This window comes from Notolepis coatsorum (assembly GCF_963971535.1).
Source record: "Notolepis coatsorum genome assembly, chromosome: 4".
Classification (NCBI taxonomy): domain Eukaryota; kingdom Metazoa; phylum Chordata; class Actinopteri; order Aulopiformes; family Paralepididae; genus Notolepis; species Notolepis coatsorum.
Window position 1 is genome coordinate 204693639 of NC_140168.1, and position 25088 is coordinate 204718726.

The 25088-nt window shown below is 47.0% G+C and overlaps 1 pseudogene across 1 annotated transcript in view; it reads left to right on the forward strand.

Moving 5' to 3' along the window:
• The window catches only part of LOC311226794, a 193941-nt pseudogene that overhangs the window by 68423 nt on the left and 100430 nt on the right, over positions 1-25088 (forward strand). The gene's annotated exons all lie outside the window — the stretch shown is intronic.

The window sequence follows — 25088 nt, forward strand, 5'->3', positions numbered from 1 at the left end:
ATTTATGTATGTGAGTGAGCGAGCAAGCTTACGACTAAGTGAGCGAGCAAGTGAGCGAGCGACCAAAATAAAAAACCTATGGAGATGAGGGGTGAGAGATAAGGGGAGGGGCCAGGGGAGAGATAAGGGGGAGGGGCCAGGGGGAAAGCTGAGGTACGGACACACAGACAGACACAGAAATACAGAATAACATACAACATGCCTGGAGAGATGGGGGGTGGAGGAGAAGAGAGGAGATAGGGGAGAGAGGGAGGGATGGAGGGAGGGAGGGGCGTGGGAGTAGGAAAGATAGCCTGTGGGAGAGATAGATAAGAGACTGTAGGAAGGGAGGACATTAAAGAGAGAGATAGAGAGAGAGAGAGAGAGAGAGAGAGAGAGAGAGAGAGAGAGAGAGAGAGAGAGAGAGAGAGAGAGAGAGAGAGAGAGAGAGATATGGAGAGAGAGATAGGGAGGGAGGTGTGGATGAAGTTGAAAGAGAAGTGAACATCCTGAATATAGTAGAGGGGGGGGGGGGTAGCCTAGAGTTAGTTGAACTCAAATACACATTTTATTTCCCTCAGATCTCGTTGACGCGCACTGTCGCTGTGAGCACTAAGGGCTGTGTTTGAGGTCCTGCACTGGACCATGTTGTCAAGTAAAACATGCAGAGATTATTAGACCTTATACAACGGCATGCAAATTTCTCGATTCTGATTGGCTGAAACAGTAATTTTACACGTGTTTATTCTTCACAATTCCATGCTGCTGGACCAGGACCCGCCCACAACCGAATCACATCACATCACTCCGCCGGATCACAAGATGGCGGACAATAATCTTTAACAAATGGATATGTTGATAACGACTAAACGACTAAATATCAAGCGATTCCGTCACGGCGAATGTCTTAGTCTCTTACACAATGTTGGATTGTGTAATCTATGGGTCATGAATCATTGTGTAACAAAAGAAAAATCACGGATTGATTGATTGATTCATTTGCAATTTCTTTTTCAATTTATTTTTCCTTCCCTCTGACTGCAGCGCTGGCTCTAGTCTCCACCCACCCACACCCCCCCCCCCCCCCCCACACACACACACACACACACACACACACACGTACACATTCACAAACACACACACACTCCTGTCTGCAACAGCGGGGGAAAGTCAGACTGAGAGAGGAGCAGCTGAGTGCTGCGCTGTTTTAAGTGAGCATGGTCTATTGAATTGATTGATTGATTGGTTGATTGCTAATTTTATTACTGTACGCCTGGTTTCCAACTGGTTAAGTTTAGGCTAAAAAATAAATAAAAAAATAGGGCGAAGAAAACTTTTTTTTCCTATAGGGCAAAGAAAACTTTTTAATTTGTTTTACCTACTTTCTATAGAAGCATCTAAGAATGAAGTTCTATAGAAAGTAGGTCTGCATCCCCTTAACAATTGTGTGTATTGAGCCGTACTGTATTGTACCCATTCTGCATCTGGTAATAAAATGTTCAATCAATCATTCCAATAATACACAGTTGGATGTGTTAGTTGGTTGGATGCACTTCCGAGCTGCTTCCACATGAGGCAACTTCTCTCAATCATTCCAATAATACACAGTTGGATGTGTTAGTTGGTTGGATGCACTTCCGAGCTGCTTCCACATGAGGCAACTTCTCTCAATCATTCCAATAATACACAGTTGGATGTGTTAGTTGGTTGGATGCACTTCCGAGCTGCTTCCACATGAGGCAACTTCTCTCAATCATTCCAATAATACACAGTTGGATGTGTTAGTTGGTTGGATGAACTTCCGAGCTGCTTCCACATGGAGGCAAATTGTCTTTTTTGTAGTTGTGGGAACAACTTTTTGTGGCGGATGGTTTTTTCAATAAATCTTCGATTAATGTGTGTTTATTGTATAGCAATAAGGTTGGATGAATGTGGCAGTTGTATAAAAGCTTTACACCACTTGCAGTCGTGATTTGTGAACAATAAACCATGCCTAGGGGGGTCTAACGACCACCCCTAGCCATGGTTTATTGTTCACAAAACACTCCTGCGCGTGATGTAATGCTTAATTAAAGAGCTTTTAAAATATACACTCAAATAAACAATCAAACTCATTTCCACTTGAAGTGTGATTATACCGAGTCCATGGAAACAGGTGGGGTGCATATTCTGCATTCTAATTCAATTATGGTACAGATCTTTAGCAAGTTTCAACCTTTTGCATACATGAAAATATTAATAAATGCGGTTAATGTGTAGGAGTGTCCCGTAGTCTATTAAATGGTAAATGGACTGCATTTATATAGCGCTTTAAAATGTCTACCCATTCACTCACACATTCACACACCAACGGTGCAAGGTGCCAACCTGCTTATAGGGAGTAGTTAGGGGTTAAGTGTCAAGGACACTTCAACACGCTGCCCGGGAGGAACTGGAATCGAACCGGGAACCTCCTGGGGTTTCCCAGACGACTGCTCTCTAACCTCCTGAGTCACTGTCGCCCTGATTAACCAGCTTGCTTGGTTTTTAGACTGGTTTTTAGACTGTGACTTTGTTGATTATAAATGTATAATGTCTCTTCCCCCATGCTGAATGCGTTATTTCACAAAGAATGCTAAGCGAGTAAAAGCGCGTCTTGGGTGAGAAAATAGACCAGACTGTCACAACGTCAGTCAGTCTTTAACCCTTTCACTGCCACACGGCAGCCGGTTAACCCTTTCACTGTGACAATACAGAAGGTTAGCCCTTTACTATCACACAACCGACGGCGATGCTCCATCATTAGCATCATTAGCTCCGCATTTGCGGAGCTAATGATGCTAATGATGGAGCATCGCCGTCGGTTGTGTGATAGTAAAGGGCTGACCTTCTGTCGTGTGGCAGTGAAAGGGTTAATATGTTCTTTGTTTGCTTATATGAACTCTCCTGTCATTTCAGACCTGGACGCGTCTATTCGAAAGGCAACCGGTTCACGCTTTCCGCATTCGCGTTTTGCGCTCCGATTGGCCACTGCTGTTTCTGGTCGCACCAATCGTGTGACGGCAAGTTCTTTCGCCGGTTAAGCCTAGGCACTCTTTCGAAGTTGGTTAAGGTTAGAGTTTGTCTTAGAGCAGGGCGATAGAACGCCAGCCCTGATTCCAAACTCTAACCTTAACCAACTTCGAAAGAGTCGCCTTTAGAGCTTAACCAGTGATAAACTAGGCGTTAGGTAGTTTGCTTCATGCTGGTCGAGGCGGAAATGGGCGCGTCACGCGATTGGGCGCACATGTCACATGACCAGAAACGTCAGTGGCCAATCAGATTTGCAAAACGCATGAACCGGTTGCCTTTCGAATAGACGCAACCTGGACATTCTCTCCTGCATCACCTGCTGATCACATTCACCTGGCCTGCTCCACTCACACACACACCTGGCCCTCATTAGCTAATCAGCCCCCTCAGTATGGCTGATACGATATGCCATTTGAAAGAATCGATAAATTGGGACAAAATTATCGATAAATATAGATTTTTTTATTATTATTATTTTGCATGTGTAAAAAAATATATTTATAATAATAATAATAATGCAGGACTTGTTGCAGAGGTCTTTATTCGGCATGCAACAACACTCAATGTTTTAGCGGCACACACAGTGGTTTGTTTTTAACACACACACACCGGAACACACACGCATGCGATACTCCTCTGCGCTTAACCCATCCCGTCGTCCTTCCCCCCAAGGGTAGCCGGGAGCAGACGAGGGCTGTGGCGTGAGCCACGCCCGGGGACCATCCAAGTGCTCCTGCCCGTATTCGTCACGGACGCGACAGCGTTAGCGATCTGTTGTTGTGCATGTTTTTTTTCGTTGGGTTTCTCTTATCGGGGGGGGGGGGGGGGGGGGGGGGACCCTTGCGAGCACGGGGAGAACATGCAAACTCCACACAGAAAGGCCCGGGGGATACCCCACCTGGGTACCTGGCATCATCCCCAAGTGGGAATCGAACCCTGGACCTTCTTGCTGTGAGGCGACAGTGTTACCACTACGCCACTGTTAGTGTGTGTGTGTGTGTGTGTGTGTGTGTGTGTGTGTGTGTGTGTGTGTGTGTGTGTGTGTGTGTGTGTGTGTGTGTGTGTGTGTGTGTGTGTGTGTGTGTGTGTGTGTGTGTGTGTGTGTGTGTGTGTGTGTGTGTGTGTGTGTGTGTGTGTGTGTGTGTGTGTGTGTGTGTGTGTGTGTGTGTGTGTGTGTGTGTGTGTGTGTGTGTGTGTGTGTGTGTGTGTGTCACATGCACTCACACACACACACATATGTGTCACATGCACTCACTGTAGTTTTTGCAATGCTGTCTTTGGCCCACGACACACACACGAACTAACGTTAAATAATGTATTTATTTCTTTTTTACACATGCAAAAAAATCGATAAGCAATGCACACATGCAAAACGTATCGATTGCACGCAGTTATCGACAATTATCGATAAATCTATAAGTGGTCTTAGGCTTAGCCTCTAAGAGTCTTACCTAGCTATCCAGCGTTCTGCTATTCTGATTCATCCTGTCTGTTTCTGTTTTGACCTATTTGATTCTCCTCCTGCCTGCTCCCTTATTGGATTTGTTTGCTACATGGACTGATATTCTGGTATTGACCCCTGATTACTCTTTACATTGTTCCTGCCTGCTCCCTAACTGGATTTGTTTGCTACATGGACTGATATACTTGTATTGACCCCTGCTTACTCATTAAACTATTTCTGCCACATCTGAACTGTCACTGTCATTGCGGTTGGGTTCTTGTCTGCCATACTGTGGGCCATTACACAGACACTGACGCTGACCACTGAAGATCGGCCAGTGGTGGAATAAGTACACCGTTCCTTTACTTAAGTAGAAATACCCAGATAAATGAGTACTCTGGTACAAGTAAAAGTCCTCCATCAAATTCTACTCAAGTAAAAGTAGAGTAAAGTATTTGTTATTGAATTTACTTAAGTATCTAAAGTAAAAGTACACATTCTACATGATGTTTGTGTATCCCAGTGCTTGGGAGCATTCACGCCTTGATCCATTGACCTCTATATAGGTTATGTTAAAGGTATGTCGTCCAGTTATGCTGCTCTGATTATGACCTCTGTGAAAGTATACATTTTAATCATGTTTTCTATGCAAAATCTTCTTTCTTCAAAGTAACTAGTAACTGATGGGTTCAGATAAATGTAGTAGAGTATAAAGTACAATATTTTCCTTGAAATGTAGTCGAGTAAAAGTATAAACTTTACTAAAATGAAAATACTCACACAAAGTACAAGTAGCTCGAAGTTGTACTTAAGTACAGTACTTGAGTAAAAAAATACTTAGTTACTTTCCACCACAGAGATAGGCCGTGGAGCTCCGTGTCATGGAGCAGCCGGTCTGAGCGGTGCGTTCTGGTAAACGCAGGGCGTCAAATGGAAACCGGCTGCTCTTCCCGGTACTTTGCCGCGTCGCTATGTGTCCCCAGCGTGAGACCCAGTGATGGGCAAGCTACTTGGAAAATGTAGTAAGCTACACTACCAGTTACTCTTGATTAAATATAGCTCAACTACAACGGAAGCTATCCCCAGAGAAATGTAGCAAGCTACACTACAAGAACATGGCAAAAATCGGCACTACTTTTTTTTTATTCTTTTTTTTATCAACTTCATGATCAAGTTTCCACCAAACAGGCAAAAAATGCTCAGTTTGATTATTTATTATAAAACAAAACTGAAACTGGAAACAAGCCCTCTGTCTGGCTTTTTGTGTCATCCTTTTAACATGTACTTGTATTAATGTACCTTGTACCATGTACAAAATGTTAATAAAGTATGAGGAAAAAACTGTGGAAACGTAATAAATAAAAAGTAGTGAAACAATAATCAAATAAACTCTATTGGAATGGAGACTTTTCAGCACAGGATAAACTAGGGATGGGCATTTTACAAAAAATGTATCGCATGATGTACTCGAGTACTCGTGGATTACTCGTGGAGGAAAACGCTGTACAAAATAAACATATTTTCCGCTGTTTTAGACTTTGCTCTTTTATTTTGCAACCCCCCGACCGGAAGTGTTGTTGTTATTATCGCTAGCGGAACCTATCTATGAGCGGACAACTTGTGTTACGACAGCGCAACTCGAAACTACCTGTTGTATTAAATTAATTCATGTTTAACTTGTCCTTGTGTCCAGTCGTTTGACAAGCCCCACCCGTTCATTATAAACAATGATGCATGTAATTGTATTAACGTTAATGTGTGTTGTAGCTATTGTTAGTTGGGTACTGTCATTGTATTTCATTGGTGAGCTATTTAGCTAATGTTGATAGCATTGAATAGCATCAACGCTAGATCTTTGATCTTTATTTAGCAGTCTAGTTTCTCCGGGCAGTAGCGTATAGCGTTTGTTCATGCTACATCACTACTTGGGTCTAAAAATAACTACACTACAGATAACGCTACTTGGTTAAAAAGGAGCGATGCTACCGTCATGCTAATGAGAAATGTAGTTAAGCTATGTAGCGTTGCTACTTGTAGCTAGCTACTGCCGAACACTGGTGAGACCACAGTGTGTATCCGACATACCGTGGGGGACTTTGTTGTCTTTGCACCATCATCAAAAAGTCACTTTAAACTAAATGGAAAAGTCACTTTAAAGGAATGAGGAATATAAAAGTCACTTTAAGGAAAGAACAGATGTGGTTCTTGTATAGTATAGTTTAGATATAGTAAGTATAGCATAATGACAGAGTTAACATTTTATATTGTATAGTAGTGTACACTCCTCGCCCCTCGGGCAGAGGGGGTGGAATAGCCTCGGTGTTCAAATCCACGTTCCACTGCCGCCTGTCACAGCCGGCAGCGAAGTACACTAGTTTTGAAGTTCAATCTTTTGAACTAAACTTGTCATCCGTCGTGTTCTGCGCCGTCATTTACCCCCGCCTAAATACAACAAGGACTTTTTAAATGACTTCATGGACTTCCTCTCCAGACTGATGGTTAGATACGATCACATTCTCCTATGCGGCAATTTTAATATCCATGTGTGTTGCGAATCACATCCCCTGTCGCGAGATTTCCTAAATCTCATTAACTCTCTCAACCTCACCCAATCTGTCACAGTACCAACGCATGAAAAAGGACACACACTTGATCTCGTTCTATCATTTGGGCTATCTGTCAATATAATTGACATATGTGCTGCTGCTTTTTCTGACCACTCACCTATTGTTTTCTCCATTAAAATCCCCTGCTCTGCTATTTCCCCTCATGAACCTACAAAACAATCCTGCACGTTTACCTCTGACACTGCTGCCCACTTTTCTGAAGCCTTCTCCAGCTCCCCAATTTGTGTCCTAAATGCAAACAGTGTCCCAAATATCGATGACTATCTCTCCATGTTCAATGAGTCATGCACCGATATTTTAAATACTGTAGCACCTTTTAAAACTAAACGCATAAAACCCCTCCCCACACCCTGGCTAAATGAATCCATGCATACTCTCAGATGTGCATGTAGACGTGCCGAGAGGAAGTGGAGGAAGGACAGGTTGCATGTATCCCTCCAAATCCTACACAGCGCTCTGTCCATCTACCAAACGGCTGTCAAAACTGCAAAAACAGCTTACATTTCCAACTTAGTCATAGCAAATTCAAACAAACCCCAGGCCCTGTTCAAAGTCCTAAACTCCCTCACCAACCCCTGTGCCACCCCCTCTATCGTACCTTCATTAGCTCTATGCGAAGGCTTCCAACACTTCTTCATCAGCAAAGTCTCTGCCCTTAGATCTCTCTCCCCCTTGCCCCCCTTGTCCCCCCTACCCCCCCTCCTCCCCCCCCCCCCCACCCACTGCCTGCTGTTTTTGACCAGTTTGCCCCGGTCTCCCTCTCCTCCCTTTCAATCAATCAATCAATTTCTTTAATGACCACCCAGCCAGGCTGGTGGAATTTGGTTTCAGTGCATAGCATAGCAGTTCCAACATAAAACATAGAACATATAACATCACTTACAGCGTACATAAAAGAAAACATAATTACATAGATACAGTTCAGAGTTGTCCATGTCCATGTCAGCAGAGGTAAGGGGGGTTGCGGGGGGTACTACAGGGAGGGGGGGGGGGGGTGCTACAGGGAGTTCAGTGTCCGTATGGCAGTGGGGAAGAAGCTGTTTTTGAACCGGGATGTTTTGGTGGTCAGGGATCTGTAGCACCTCCCGGAGGGCAGCAGCTGGAAGATGTGGTGTGCTGGGTGAGTGGGGTCGGAGATGATTTTCCTGGCTCTCCTGATTGTGATTTGGCGGTGGAGTGATTCGAGAGAAGGGAGGGGGGTGCAGATTCTTTTTGAGGATTTATTGATGATTCTTTGTAGTTTGTTTTTTGAGTGAGTGTCCAGATTGCTGTACCAAACAGTTATGGAGAAGGTGAGGATGCTTTGTATAATGGCCTGGTAGAAACGGAGCAAGAGATGTTTATTGACTCTGTATTTCTTAAGCTGGCGGAGGAAGAAGAGTCTTTGATTAGCTTTTTTGTGTATGTGGTCTGTGTTGGTTTTCCATTTGAGGTTATTGCTTATGTGAGTGCCGAGAAATTTGAAGGAATCTGTGGTGATTATGGGTTTGCCGGAGATGGATATGGGGGTTTTGGGGTTTGGCTGGCGTCTGAAATCGATGATGAGTTCTTGGGTTTTTGATGAGTTGAGAAGGAGGTTATTGTCTGTGCACCAGGTGAGTGTGTGGTTGATTTGTGTACGGTATTCTGTTTCGTTATTGTCTGTGATGAGGCCTATAAGGGTTGTGTCGTCTGCATATTTATATATTTTTACGGAGTTGTGGAGGGATATGAGCAGGTTGGTGTATAGGGAGAAAAGCCAGGGTGAAAGGACGCAGCCTTGGGGGGCTCCTGTGCTGAGATATAAAGGGTGGGATGTGATGTTATTTATTTTGACCTTCTGTTGTCTGTTGGAGAGGAAGCTGTGGATCCAGTGGCAGATGCAGGGGTCGATGTTCATGTCCAGAAGTTTATTGATGAGTTTGGCTGGGATAATTGTGTTGAATGCGGAACTGAAGTCCATAACCAGAATGCGGGCGTATGAGTTGCGGGTTTCCAGGTGTTGCAGCAGGTGGTGAGTGGCTGTGTTGACTGTGTCATCCACAGACCTGTTGGTTCTGTAGGCAAATTGATGTGGGTCCATGAGGGGGGTGGTGCTGGTTTTGAGGTGGGTGAGAATGATGCGTTCAAATGATTTCATTACTACGGATGTGAGGGCAATTGGTCTGTAATCGTTAAGGCAGGAGATATTATTGGATTTTGGGACAGGGATGATGGTGGACTGTTTGAGACATTGGGGGACTGAACAATTACGGAGGGAGGTGTTAAAAATGTTGGTGAAGATGGGGGCCAGTTCTGCAGCACAGTGATATAGGACAGATGAACTGATGTTATCTGGGCCTGCTGCTTTATTTTTCTTTATCCTCTTGAAGGTAGTCCTCACCTCTTCCTCCTGGATGTGGAAGGGGGGAGGTGGCAGGGGGGAGGGGGGCGAGGGGGGTGGGGGGGGTGTCTGTTCAAATCTAGTGTAGAAGATGTTGAGTTTGTCCGGGAGCTGGTCATCACTGTCAGGTATGGGGGGGGGGGTTCTTTTTGTAGTTGGTAATGTCCTGGAGTTTTTTCCAGATGGTTCTTGTATCGTTGGTTGTGATTTGTTGTTCTAGTTTGGCGGTGTAGTTGGATTTTGTTTTTCTTATTGCAGCCCTTAATTTGTATTTTGCAGTCACATAGTGTTCTTTTATTCCTGTTATGTAGGCAGTGTTTTTCTCTTTTCTTAGTTGTTGAATTTCTTTGGTGAACCAGGGTTTATTGTTGTTGTAGAACTTGACCGTTTTTGATGGGATGCATAGTTGTTCACAGAAGTGGATGTATGACGTCTCTGTGTCGGTGTAGTCATGCAGATCGCCGGCTGCGCGGAACTCGTCCCAGTCAGTGCATGCGAGACAAGCGCGCAACTTTTCGGTGGCCTCTGCTGACCAGGACCTGACAGATTTTTCCGTTGGTTTAATGGATTTAAGTTTTTGTTTATATGTTGGAATGAGCAGCAGCATTGCTTGATTGTTGTATAGCAGTGGTCCAGTGTGTTATTCCCTCTGCTGGGGCAGGTTACCTGTTGGTGATAGCTCGGTAGCTCAGAGGACAGGTTGGTGTGGTTGAAGTCGCCTAATACAATTATTGCTGCGTCGGGGTGTTTGTTTTCAACAGATGATATGTAGTTGGCAAGTTCGCTTATGGAGGAGTTAGCGTTAGCATCTGGGGGGATGTAGACACCGATCAGGATTACCGATGCGAATTCTCTGGGGAGGTATGTTGGTCTGCATTTAACAGAGATATATTCCAGGTGAGGAGAGCAGATCTGACTGAGTGTAGTGGAGTTGGTACACCAGCGGTGGTTGATCATAAAACAGATGCCTCCACCCTTGGATTTGAGCGACGTGGTGGCTAGTCTGTCGGCTAGTCTGTCGATGCCATTAAACACCTGCGACCAACAAATTGCCCCTCAGACGCACTCCCCTCATGCATTCTAAAGGAAGTACCTGACCCTGTCCTCCTCACATTATTACCACTACTAAACGCTTGCCTCAGCACTGGATGTGTCCCGGCTGCCTTCAAGCACGCTGTGGTCCAGCCCCGGATAAAGAAGCCCAACCTCGATCCCTCTGTCTTCGCCAATTTTAGACTCATCTCACAACTACCATTTTTATCAAAAATCCTGGAGCGCATAGTCTACATACAGCTACAATCATTCCTTGAACACAACAACATCCATGACAAATTCCAATCTGGCTTTAAACCACGACACAGCACTGAAACGGCTCTCCTCCGTGTCTTAAATGACCTGATTACAGCTGCTGATGCAGGAAACTCATCCCTACTATTAATCCTTGACCTCTCAGCCGCCTTTGACACGGTAGACCACCACATCCTTATAGCTCGCCTCGAGCATTACGTAGGCCTTAGGGGCCCTCGTCTTAAACTGGTTAGGTCCTACCTGAGTAATAGGACCTTCTCTGTCCAACTCGGTGATCTCACTTCCTCTGTGGCCCCCCTCACCTGCGGGGTGCCCCAAGGCTCGATATTGGGTCCCACTCTCTTCCTCCTATACATACTCCCCCTAGGCCAGATCTTGGCAAAACACAATATCTCATTCCACTGCTTCGCCGATGACGTGCAGGTTTACCTCCCCTTAAAGCCCACCCAAGGGAAGACGTCAATAGAACCACTGCTTGACTGCCTGGCAGAAATCAAGTGCTGGATGTCCGAAAACTCCCTGACATTGAACGAAGGGAAAACCGAAGTCATTGTTTTTAATAGTGCCCCCCCGCCCCCCCCTCATTGACGCACTTGGTCCCCTGGGCCCAAACCTCTCCACCTCTGTCAGGAACCTCGGGGTCATCTTCGACAGCAATTTTAAATTCGATACACAGGTCAGCGCCGTAGTTAAAAACAGCTTTTACCACCGTAGACTCCTGGCGAAGACAAAGGCATACCTCTCCCAAAGTAACTTAGAGACGGTGATACATGCCTTTGTCACCACCCGCCTCGACTACTGCAATGCTCTGTACACGGGCATCGACAAGTCCCTCCTCCGCCGCCTACAACTGGTGCAGAACGCAGCCGCGCGCCTCCTCACCAAAACAAGAAAACACGAACACATCAGCCCAGTTTTGGCCTCGCTCCACTGGCTGCCTGTTAGCTTCAGGATCGATTTTAAATTAGCACTAAATGTTTTTAAATCATTAAATGGCACGGCTCCCTCCTATCTGTCCGAGCTCCTGCACCGCCACACCCCCCACCGATCCCTCAGATCAGCTGACCAGATGCTATTGGTGGTACCCAGAACCAGGCTCAAGACTAGGGGAGACAGAGCTTTCTCCACCGCAGCGCCTAGACTGTGGAACAGCCTCCCCCTCAGCGTACGGGCCGCCCAGACCGTACAGGCTTTTAAATCACTCTTGAAAACCTACCTGTTCTCCTTGGCCTTCCCCCCTACTTAACCACCACTAGACCCCTGGCCCTTCTATCCTCTTTGTTTTACTGTGTCCTACCAGTTTTTATTACTTTCATTGCTTTATTATGTTTTTAATCCTATATCTTGCACCATATTGTTTTGTTTTTGTTGCTTTCATTGCTTTGCTATGTTTTATTTTCTTTCTTTTAATCTTATACCTTGCCTCACACTATTTTGTTTTTATCAACTTGCTTGTGAAGCACTTTGGTGTCAGCTGCCGCTGCTTGGAAATGTGCTATACAAATAAAACTGACTTGACTTGACTTGACATAGGAACCAGTGCCTTCTTTAGTCTATTTTTATCATGCTTCTTATGTCTTCTTATTACCTGTTTTTTTATGTCTATTTTATTATTGTATTATTGCACAATCGATGTGGGCATGACCAGCCGCATTTCACTGTATGCCCTTGTATGTATGTGACGAATAAACCTCTTGATTCTTGATTCTTGAATATTGATCATAAAAAATATTTTCTTTTCTTTTTTCTTATTAACTTTTCCCCCCTTCTTTTTCCATTTTTCTCCCATCCCAATGTTAGTCGTTATGCCAATTCCCAATCCCCTTCCTGGTCGTTGCACACTCTACCCCCTACCGTCGGTCTGGGAGGGCGGAGACTATCACATGCTTCCTCCGACACATGTGTAGCCAGCCCACCGCTTCTTTTCACCTGGCAGCGCGGACTCTCACTGGGAGAGTGTAACATGTGGAAGGTCACACTACCTCTCCTAGATCCTTCCCTTGCTGTGCAGGCGCGCCGACCGAACTGTAGGAGTCGCTGTTTACAATGACCAGGACCCACCCACGCTGGCTTCCCACCCGCTAACACTGCCAATTGTGTTAGTATGGACGGTCGGCCAAGCCGGAGGCACCACAGCCGGATTTGATCCCACTGGCTCTGTGGTGGTAGACAGACGCTTAGTCCGCTGCGCTACCCAGCCACAAAAAAAAAAAAAAAAAAAAAAAGACAAAGTACATTCATAATATTTACAGTATCAAATGAAGAGTTTACGATTGGGATTCTTGACATTCCCAGCAGATAATAGGTGTACAATCAACCAGCTCCAGATCCCTCAGATCAAACAACCAAATCTGCCTTAAAAATCCCCCACACAAGACTGGTGACGAAGGGTAACCGGGCTTTCACAGTCGCAGCACCGACACTCTGGAACAAGCTCCCACTCAACTTGAAATCTGCAAGCACTCAAGATTCAAGAGTTTTAATTGTCACGGCATACAGGTATACAATGAAATGCGGCTGGTCTTGCCCGCGACGATGTGCAATACAGTGGTACAACATATAATAGAATCCAATAAAATACAGTGGTACAACATATTAATAGAATCCAATAAACAGTGCAATAACAGGTACATGGTGTGCCATCTCGGTATCTGTACATTAGTATTTACAGAGCATATAGGACATGCTAGTTAGCTTTAGTAGTGCAATACACTGTTCCTGATGTTATACTACTTTAAGTGGCCTTTCCTCTGGCCATAAGTGTGCGTGTGTGCGGCATGAGTGTTAAAGTGGCTGCTAGTGTGTGAGCGTGCTCAGCGTGCGTGTCGTGTATGTACTTGTGTGTGGATAGTTCAGTTTCTGTGTCTCTCAATGTTCATTGTTCAAGGCTCTGATGGCCTGGGGGAAGAAGCTTAGCCTAAGCCTCTCCGTCTTAGTCTCTAGAATTCGCAGGCGTCTGCCTGACCTCAGCAGCTGGAACAGGCTGTTATTGGGGTGGTGGGGGTCTTTCATTATCCTGCCGGCTCTGGATTTGCACCTCTTGTTGTATAGAGCCTGCAGGGGAGGTAAGGCCTTTAAGGCCATGCTCAAAACCCACCTGTTCGCCATAACCAATCCATGAGCTAGTTTTGTAGTATGACTGGTGTATTATGTCTGTCTGTTCTCTATCTGCTTGGTTGGCCTGCATGTATTTGTTTCTGTTTTCGTATTGTTCCTATTTATTTTTTTGGTTTCTCTTTCTTTCCCGGGATGCGCCCCGGGCCGATGTAACTATTGGTTGAGGCCGGGCGCAATATAAATAAATGTATCATATCATATCATATCATATCATATCTCTTTTTTAGACTCTTTTTGTATCACAAACAGTACTGTATTTGCAAATCTGGTATGTCATAAATGTATAGATGTAGCAGTACTGTCTATCTGTATGTCGTGTATGTCATATATGTTATGATGAATTGAAAATGGGGGATCCTGATGTAAACAAGATGAAAGTCTTTCTCTGGTCTGCATCCCCTTAACAATTGTGTGTATTGAGCTGTACTGTACTGTACCCATTCTGCAATCTGTTAATAAAGTTTTCAATCAATCAATTCAATCAATTCAAGCAATCATACATGGCCCTCTTGGTGTATTTCAGAATACAAGCCGGCGTGAGCTTTGATAGCAAATCGATGAGGTGGACAATGAGTATAGCGAAGGTGTGTGGTGACTAACGGCCTTTTCTCTCTGAGCAAAGTGCAGTTCTGCCGAAACGGAGAAAGATCTAAATTAGCCGCTCCTGTGAACTGTGTGTGGACACGCCTCTGCGCGAAGCAGGGCGAGGAGAAAGGAATGGAAAGTGCTTTTACTGAGAGACAACAAAAGAAGAGATAACTTAAAGACAGAGAGGGAGCCTTAAAGAAGAGCTGACGAGCTCCAATTCCACCGTGAGGGTTGTGAGGAGGGAGGAAGAGAGAGAGAGAGGGGAGGGGGGAGACAGAATGAGAGAGACTGACTTCTGACTGTTATTTAATGAATCGTCTCACGAAAATACAAACCCATTCTTAAAGACACCTGGATATGCGTCAAACACTGAAAAAACCACCTCCCTTCACAAAGCCCTCCCCACCCCTAAAACACAGAGAAAAACCCCATCCAGCCATTCAGTGTTACAGAGACATAGATGAAGGGGAAAACAATAACCATATTGTTGTTACACACATTACAGTCAACCCCTCCTCCCCAACAGAACACCAAGCCCCCTCCAAACACCACACACTTTCAAACCCCACAATCGTCTCCTCTCCTCTACTCTTCTCTTTTCTCCTCCTCTCCTCTATTCTCCTCCTATCCTCCACTCCTCTAATCTCCTCTACTTCTCCTCTATTCTCCTCCTCTCATCTACTCCTCTCCTCTACTCCTCTCCTCTATTCTCCTCCTCTCATCTACACCTCTCCTCTCCTCCTCTCATCTACTCCTCTCCTCTATTCTCCTCATCTTGGGGTCCTTCGGGGCGCATGTGGGGGGCTGGTGTTCGACTCTGGGGGAGGTCTGGGGGGGGTTTGGTTGGAGCCTATGGCGCCTGTGGCTTCGACTGGACCTTTCCTGGACCTTCCCTGGAGTTGGGTATTGGTCTCTTGCGTGTGCTTTGGTGGATTTTTGGTTGGTCTTCATTGTTGGGCTCCATCGGTTCGCTGACTGGTTTTGGGGTTCCTTGCGTGGGGGGCTCGCTGTGGCTTCTGCTGTGTTCCCGGGGGTCCTGGTGTCGTCTCGGACCGTCCCGACCCTGCATGTCTTCTCGTTTGGCCTCTGTTGTGTCTGTCTGCTTGAGTGTGTGGAGTCGCGTCTCCTTTGGCGTGGCTGCGGGTCCTGGGGCTGGTGGCCTGTCATTCCTCTGTGGAGTTTGGGGGTGGGGGCGTGTTGTTCGCTGGTTTTCCTTGTGGTGGCAAGGGCGGCGGGGGCCGGGGTAGATAGAGCAGCCCACGGGGTTGGCATTCCCATCGCCGTGCATGGCGGTGTGAGTGGCGCATGGGCTGTTTGTGTTTTCCTTCGGTTATCATGGCGTGCTTTATCGGGGGGGGGGGGGTGTCTGGGATGGGGGTGTGGTAGGGATTGATGTGTGAGGTGTTCGGGGGACTGACTGTTCCGGGGGGGGTTCACATGCCTTCGAGAGACATTGTACTATTGTACTTATTTTATGCCTATTCTTAAATCTGCACGTCTACATTGCACTACTTTTATTGTCTTTTATACATATTCGTATGCAATTTTTTATTTTGTCAATTTGTGTGCTGATTTTATGCCTATGTTAATTTTTTTATACTAATTGCTGTGGTGCACTCTGGACTGAGTATGTAGATAGTTATTAATATTTATTATTGTTATATTGTAGAAATGTGTGCATTGAAATGTCTGTAAAGTCTCGACTACATTGAAAATGAGGGTGACCTCAATTGTAATTTCGTGAATAAATAAAGGTTGATGATGATGATATACTCCTCTCCTCTCCTATTATCCTCCTCTCATATTCTCCTCTCCTCTCCCCCTCTCCTCTCCTCAGATGAGAGTAATCATATACTCGAGTACTTCAATTTAACTCAAGTGTTTTTTGAGGGAACTCAATTATTTCTTTTCTTTGGTTACCACTAAGTACTTCCAGCAAAAGTGCTTGTTTTGGCTCTGAAATCTCGCCCTGACGACACTGGAAGCTGTGTGGAGCATGAGAGAGAGAGAGAGTAAGGAGTATGCTATGGATAGTAGGGCTGACCTTCGAATAAAAATGTGGCATTTGAAGCTTCGGGCCGAGATTCGATTTTTATTCGAAGCTTCAAGATAAAAAAAATATATATGTTGTGGGACTTGTACAGCACTTTGTTCAACTTTGTCAGTGCTGTAAAGTTTAAACCTTTTTAAATCTTAGACAAACTAAACACTTTGCTTTTATGAAATATTGTAAGCCGTCATTTGAGGCTTTATAAAAGCAGCACAATGAACACAAATCTGACAGTGCCGAGTCCGACCTCATCTTAAATAACAAACAGCATTGCTTGTTGTAGTTAACAAAGAGAGGCAGAGTGGATTTAGCTAAAAGAAAAAAAGAAAAACGTTTTTATATATTCTAATTTTATTTTCCCATTCGAATCCCATGCCCATCGAAAGAAGCGTTGACGCTTCGAAGTATTTAAGACAGCCCTAATGTCTTAAATAAGGACTAATGTTACTGTGAAAGGTTTCCTGCATTGAGATACAGCCCGCTTTGCGTCATCTGAGAACCGGGTGCGGACAGCAGTGCCTGCCTGGAGTTGTCTTTTGGGACCTGTAGCACCCAGCGTGCAATTCTCGACTAATTCATGCAAGTACTCGTACTGGGAAAAACATTACTCATGCCCGTCCCTCCCTAGTCGTTAACCCTTTCACTACCACACTACCAAAGGGTTAACCCTTTCACTGCGACAATAAGTTAAGTTAAGTTAAGTCATTTATTTATTTATTTTACCCCCAGGGACAGTGCACATTAATAATAATAATAATAATAATAATAATAATAATAATAATAATAATAATAATAATAATAATAATAATAATAATAATAATAATAATAATAATAATAATAATACATCTATTTTATACAGTGCTTTTCCAGGTGCTCAAAGAAGCTTTACATGGGTAGAAGAGACCAAACTATGGCAAAACAAAAATAGAACAAAAATAATACATGACAAAATAAAATAAAACCGACAGAATTAGAGGTCAAAAGCAAGATTATGTAAATGTAATGCCAACCACTGTATCACTGTGCTGCCATCGTCTGTAGTGTGGTAGTGAAAGGTTAACCTTCTGTAGTGTGGTAGTGAAAGGGTTAACCTTCTGTAGTGTGGTAGTGAAAGGGTTAACCTTATGTAGTGTGGTAGTGAAAGTGTTAACCTTCTGTAGTGTGGTAGTGAAAGGGTTAACCTTCTGTAGTGTGGTAGTGAAAGGGTTAACCAGTGTATAATAATCATATTGCTGCTGTATGCTGGAGAACTAACAACAGAACTCGAGAACTACCTCAGGTGTCACTTTAATTAGTGCCGGAATCTCAGGTGCAGGTAACAGACGAGACATGCCAACAGATGATTCCGAGTGACTGACACGCACGCACACACGCACGAACACAGGCACGCATGCACGCACGCACGCACGCACGCATGCACGCACGCACGCACGCACGCACGCACACACAAAGACAACACACACACACACACAAAGACCACACCACATGCACAGACACAAAGACACCACATGCACACACACACAAATACAACACCACGCACACACACACACACACACACACACACACACACACACACACACACACACACACACACACACACACACACACACACACACACACACACACACACACACACACACACATAAATAAAAACACACTCATAGACTCTAGTCTTACTGCAAAAGCGGGCTGTAACTGAGGGGTACAATTCCCTGACTGTATTGATAAGTATGGTATCATTAAACCACTACCGCTTTATGTACTTTAACTACTGGCCATACAGTACACGATATCTAAATATGATGAACACTTTCCCACAATGAAATCGGTTCCAGACAAAGGTAATAATCAAATATTTAATATAGCAAAAGGTACATATGATATTTACTATTACATTTATGATTTGAATGCACTTGTAAGGCAAATGAGTACTCGTAGGCAAATCAACACTGAATGTCCAATCTCTGGTTACGCAGAAAGCAAGTATACAACCTGGCTCTTAGGGAATTAGATCTATGGTACACTTAATGATATAGCGGGATATTCTGGAAGGGGTCCTCCCGGTTGTAAGCCGGTAGGGGGGGTAGGAGAGCCGTCGGTAGTAGACCGTCTGGTCAACGATATCTAGGGAGACTTCAAGTACAGAAGACAGTGCAGTAGACTCTTGATCCGCAGATGAATACACCTTGGTTCTCTTGTAGGCTGTAGCTCCACAGTGAAGAAGAAGCTAGGCGACCTCAGTCTCTCTGAGCGCCGACTCAACTTGACTCCTCTCGGGGGTAAATCCAACACTCACAGGCGTCGGCGATTATCCGCTCCACAAATCACAGTACCAAAGCAAATATATTCCAGCCGCATAGGGCTCAGCAGTCGTCGGGTAGGTAATCCAGTGTACATGTCCCTCGGTCCTCGTCTAGATCTCCTCGGATGAAGGCGCCATGTGGTCGGCCCAGCCTGGTTAAGACTCTAGATAACACGAGGAAGCGTTGGAGATGCTGGTCACTTTAGAACTCTAACCGCACGATGCACCATACACGATAGACTATTATTACTTAATAGAAATATGTCGCACTCGACGGTACAGTGCCAAACTCTGACAATTCAGCTATTAATTCGCACGAGGTCTCGATGCTATTCTAAGGCCAAACAGGCCATACTACACCGCACGTGGTATCGTGGGTGAGGCTTCACGTTCTGTTACTAAGTTGGAAGAAGGGTAAAGGACTAAGGGATTTCTACATTTACTTGCGCCATATTTATATGCGCGGTGAACAAATAGTGCCACTCTCATTTCGGTAGCCGTATCCCTGAGCGGAGCCGGGGCTAGTACGGACATGTCTCGTCGGTACCTTTGAACTTGACGTCAGGGGCTGGTCCCCTGGCGCCTGGTCCTTTTGTCCAATAAGAGAATGAACTATTATGGGCTATAGTAGGCTAAAGGGATATTCCGTGTATATGTACAAGGAATATACAAGGGATATCAAACGATATACAAATACTATTCAATATATATCAATAAATAAATATATATATTCAGTTTAATCTGATCCTTCGTAACAGCCGCCCCCTAATTAGTCCCACCTAATTAGCTAAGCAGAGACAGATTAACCGCACTGTCCACTACTCAATGTCCGCTGTGAGGGTCAGTCAGTTCACAAAGTCATGGGGTCATGGTCGTCATCGATAGTATCAGGGAGCCTTGGCAGTTCTATTAGCCTCGCCACGGGTCGGGTGTAGGTCCGCCCTTGGACGAGCACTTCAGCTGCTCGGACCTTTCCATCGGCACCGGTGATCACTTTGCTTACGCGGCCAGCCGGCCACATAGCTCGGGGTAGTGACTGGTCGATAATCATGACGACTGTTCCTTCTGTCAAATTGTCTCTCTCTTTCACCCATTTCTGGCGGGTCTGTAGAGACGGTAGGTAGTGGAGTAGGAAGCTGTTCCAAAACTTGTCAGCCAGCACTTGACTGTACCTCCACATTCTTCGGCCGTTCGCTTCTTCAGGCCTGTACATTGTCTGGGGTCGCGCGGGGTCCAGCCGCGCCATCAAGAGTGTGTCGGGGGTGACTGGGTCGACATCTGCTACATCACTTGAGACGTAACCGAGGGGCTTTGAGTTCAATACTCCCTCGATCTCCGTGAGGACTGTCATTAAGACTTCTTCCGCCACGGTCTGGGCCCCAAGCACGGCGTACAGGGCTGTCTTTATGGAACGTACTTCTCGTTCCCAAGTTCCACCGAAGTGAGGTGCGTTCGGGGGATTAAACTGGAAGTCAATCTGGGATGGAGCGAGGTGGGTCTTAAGTTCTGGGCCCATAGCTTGGAAGCTCTCTCTCAGCTCTCTTTCTCCGCCTTTGAAGTTTGTCCCGTGATCAGACAATAATGTAGACGGGTTTCCTTTCCGTGATGTGAATCTTCGGAAGGCCATAAGGAATGAGTCTGTGCTCATGGTTGGAAGGAGTTCGATATGTATCGCTCTGGTGGTCATGCATTTGAATACAATACCCCACCGCTTCTCGGTTCCTCTTCCTTTCTTTATATACAGCGGGCCGAAACAGTCCATACCGGTGGAGTGAAAAGGCTTGTCGCCGAGTCGGAGGCGACAGGGAGGTAGGTCAGCCATCCGGGGTATACTGGGCTGGGCTCGCCACTTACGACAGTCTAGACAGGTTCGCTGGAGGCGCCGCACTGCTTCTCTCCCTTGCAGTATCCAATAACGACGTCTGATCTCCGCGAAGACTCTCTCTGCCCCTGCATGGTGCACATCCTCGTCGTATTTCTTTATGATCAGCTCTGTGACCTTGTGTCGGCTGTTCAAGACTATCGGGTACTTGACGTCATCCGGTAAGTCTGGGGCTCTCTGCAGACGACCACCCACTCTGATGAGACTATGGGCGTCGCTCTCGGGGGCTAGGTGGAGCAGTCTGCTGTCTGATGGGACGGGCTTTGCTCCCTGTAGACAGGCTAGCTCATCGGGGAACGAGTCTCTCTGGGCTCGTTGTAGTAGAAGAAGTTCTGCTTCTTCGTAGTCAGCTGCTGAAATGTCAGTCGTGGGCTGAACCTCTGGGTGGTGCCACAGAAATGTCTTTAGCTGCGCACTCTGTAGGGTGAGGCAATCGTCTATGTCGGGGTCTGTGGAGACGAGTGTGTTCAATCCACAGAACATAGGTTTCTTGTTTTCGGCCTCCTCTTTACTCGCCTCCCGTGGGGTGGGTGTAGGCCACTCTTCTTCGGGGAGCTTGAGAAACTCTGGTCCGTCACTGTAGAGGTTGTGACGGGTGAGGTCATCCAGGGACATTCCCCGGGTGATGACGTCAGCTGGGTTGTGTTTGGTGTCCACATACCTCCAGCTCGCTACTTCTGTTAACTCTTGAATCTCGGTGACTCTGACTCCCACGAAGACCTTGTATCTGCACGAATCAGACCGGATCCATGTGAGTACTGTCGTGGAGTCTGACCACAAGATTGTTCTTTGCACCGGGATGGTGAGTTCACGTTGGATTAACGTGGTGAGCTGCGCTCCTGCTAGGGCTGCGCAGAGCTCTAGACGTGGGATAGATTGTTGCTTTCGTGGGGCTATTCTTGAGCGAGCCAGGATGAAAGCAGTATGTATTTCTCCTCCCTCCTCTCGGGCACGCAAGTAGGCCACCGAACCGTAGGCTACTTCGGAGGCGTCGCTGAATACGTGCAGGTCCATCTTGCATGTCTCTGGCCTCACTGTGGGTGGGAAGTAGCTGCGGCGTATATTAACACCTGGGAGTGAGCGGAGTTCCGTCTCCCACTCTCTCCATGTGGATGCAAGGTGTTCGGGTATGGGATCGTCCCAGCCCTGGTCCTTGTCCCATAGCGCTCTTACAATCATCTTTGCCCTGGTGGTGTAATGTAGAATACATCCCAACGGGTCATATTGTCTGGCGAGTGTTCTGTATACACTCCGTCTGGTGGTCGGTATTGCCGTCGACCTTCCCTGCTCCTTGGTCAGGGGTTTGTGTCTATAATGGAGCGAGTCTGTTTTGAAGCGCCAGACTAGTCCTAGTGTCATTTCTTGGGCTTCTCCTGGGATGGTCGCCATCCAGGTGTCGCTGCTCGCTGCCTTGTCCTCGGGGGAGAGGCTGCGCAGTACTTGCGGGTCGCTGCTGGCCCACTGCCTGAGATCAAAGCCGCCTTTGATCAGGGAGGCGCGGAGCTTGAGTAGAAGAGCCTCGGCTTCTGGCGTCGAGACGCTTTGTAAACAGTTGTCCACGTAGAAACTATTTGTCACACTTTGTCGGACCTCTTCATCTGCTGCTGAGTCCTCTGCGACGTGTTTTTGTAGTGCAAACGTAGCACAGCATGGGCTGCATGTGGTTCCGAAAGGGAGGACTTCCCATTGATAGATGGCTGGGTGCTCATCTCCGATCCTCTCTCTCCATAGGAACCGCAGCAGGGGCTTGTCCTCCTCCACTAGTCTCACCTGCAGGAACATCCCCTTGATGTCGCAGCTGATAGCCACCTTGTCCTGGCGGAAGCGTAGTAGCACGCCTAGTAGAGAGGGGCCGAGTGTTGGGCCGGCCAAGAGCTCTTTATTCAGATTTTGTGATCCGATCTGGTAGCTGCAGTTAAACACAATACGATCCTTGCCGTTGTGGTGGACCTTGTGGTGCGGCACGTACCATGATTCGGTCGTCTGATCGGCCTCTTTAATGTCAATTTTCTTTATGTGTCCCGCTGTGATTAGCTTGTTAATCTCAGCGCGGTACACAGCCTCTTGAGCGGGGTCTTTGGCTAGGCGCCGCTCTGTGTTCAATAGATACCGCTCCGTCGCCTCTTTTGTGGCGTGAAAGGTGGGCATTCCCTCTCGCCTCAGGAGTGGAGTTGCGTATCTCATCACTCCGTTGACTGTGACTCTCTTTGTCCCTTGCTCGAGGAGGGCTATAGCGTAAATATCTTCCTTAGAACGAATGTCTTTCTTTTCATTCTTAAAGGGCATTATCTCTAGTGTCCATAGCCTCTCGACATGCTGCAGGAGTGTGGTGTCTTCTTCTGTCACTCTGGAGTGGAGGCAGCTAGTGGCTGCTGTTCGGTTAAGAGACTTGGCGAGGGGGCCTTGTAATGTCCATCCTAGGCGGGTCTCGACTGCTGCAGGACAACCTCTGGGTCCTGTATGGACCCGGTCTATCGGGACTATGAGGTCTGCATGGTCGGAGCCTATCAGCAGGGTCGGGGTGGCACCGTCTATGAGCGGGATAGGTAGTTGACGCAGGTGCACATATTTATCCATCAGCTTGGCGATGGGGTAGGTGTACTGCGATAGTCCTATTTCTTGGCTGGTGAAAGCATTAGTAATCCTATACCGTCTCTAGGTGGGCTCCGTCACACCGACTACACCTCTTCTTGAGGCGGCACTCGGCTGCCATGTGACTGCGCGCACATCGGTAACAGCGCCTGTTGGACTTTATCCATTGACTCACTTCTTCAGCGGTCATCTTCTTGAACAGGTCACATTGTGACAACCAGTGTTCCTTTTCGCAGTACGGGCACACCATCTTCCACTTCTCTTTCATCGAGGGGGTACTGTGGTTCTTGCTGCTCGGTACTGATTCTGATTGGTGCATGACAGTCACCGATCTTCGGCCATCGTTTGCTCTCCTAGGTCCCTCTCTGGAGCTTGGTGCGCTCCGCACGAACGTATCCAACCGTAGGCTGCTGACTTCTCTCGCCAGGAAGTCGGCTAGGTCTAGGAGGGATGGCTCGGGACCGTTAGGATCACGGTGGTCTCTTTGCCGCCTGAAACGCTCCTGTCGGGCGGGCGGCAGCTTCTCTAAAATCCTCTCGACGTTCGAGTTTGCGTATAGTTCATGCATACCCTTTTCTCGTTGCGCCCCCAGCATCCCTACCAGGGATTGTACTTTGATAGACAGGTCGTCTAGTGAGCGATTGTCTGTTGCTGGGGGTAGGCGGTCAATATGCCTTATCTCTTGTATTACGTAATCCCATATACGTCCATATCTTTGGTCTAGTGCTGCTAGAGCCGCTGTGTATGGGGTAGTAGAGGTGGCATAGGCCAGCGCTATGTTGTGCGCTCTGGGCACTTTCAGGTGCTTCAATAGGATAGCATACTTGTGGCGTTCATCAGCTACATCCACCATCATTGTCTCTAAGCACATCCGTAGCTCCGTGTACTGTGCTCGGTTCTCATGGGTGAAGTCTGGAAACGTCGGTGTGCCAATGTATGACGCCGTGGATGGCTGGCACATTTGGTGAGCGTTGGAAGAGAGGCCTCCTAGGCGAGTCTCCTCTTACGCCTCTCGGTCGGCTGGTACCGGCAGGGTACCATGGCCCGCTGGTCCAGGTGCTATTCCTCGGGACTGGTCGTGAGTCATGCTCACCCGTGAATAGAGTCGGGGGTCTGTAGCGCAGAGCCGCGGGGGTATAGCCTGGGCTGTACTGGACCTCCTGGTCCTGTGGAGTAATGTGCTGCTGTCGGGCTTGACTCTCCTCTTCTCCCTCTTCTTCCTCTGCCAGGTCATCTAGATCCTGTAGTCGTCTATTTAGCCTCTCCGCGGTGTACGCCGTTCCTTCCTTGTAGCTGGGTCTCACTGGGACCAGTCGGGGAAGGAGTTCGGAGGGGGGTATAGACTCTCTCTGGTGGTCGGGCTCAGGGTCGCTTAATCGGTTAGGGGAGGGTGCCCTTGACCCGTGTCTTGACGAGGCCCTGGAACCCCTTGTGGAGGGAGGGGGTGTTGCCCTGGCGATCAGCTGCTCCATTAGCTGCGCTTGTAGTCTGTCGCGCTCGGCTTCGCGCTTGGTGAGATCTGCTTCTCTTTGGGCACCGGCAGTGGCACGCTGGGTGTCGGCCCGGTCTCTTGCCATATTCTCTTCCGTCTGAAGGCGTCTCATCTCCAGACGTATGCGCTCTTCGTCGCTCCGTTGCTGCGCTTGTAGTCTGTCGCGCTCGCTAAGCATCTGTGCTTGGAGTTGTTCGCGCTCGCTAAGCGTCTGTGCTTGGAGTCGATCGCGCTCCGTAGAGGCTGCTAGGCTGGCGAGGAACGCCTGTGCCAGCATCCTGTCCGCCTCGCTGG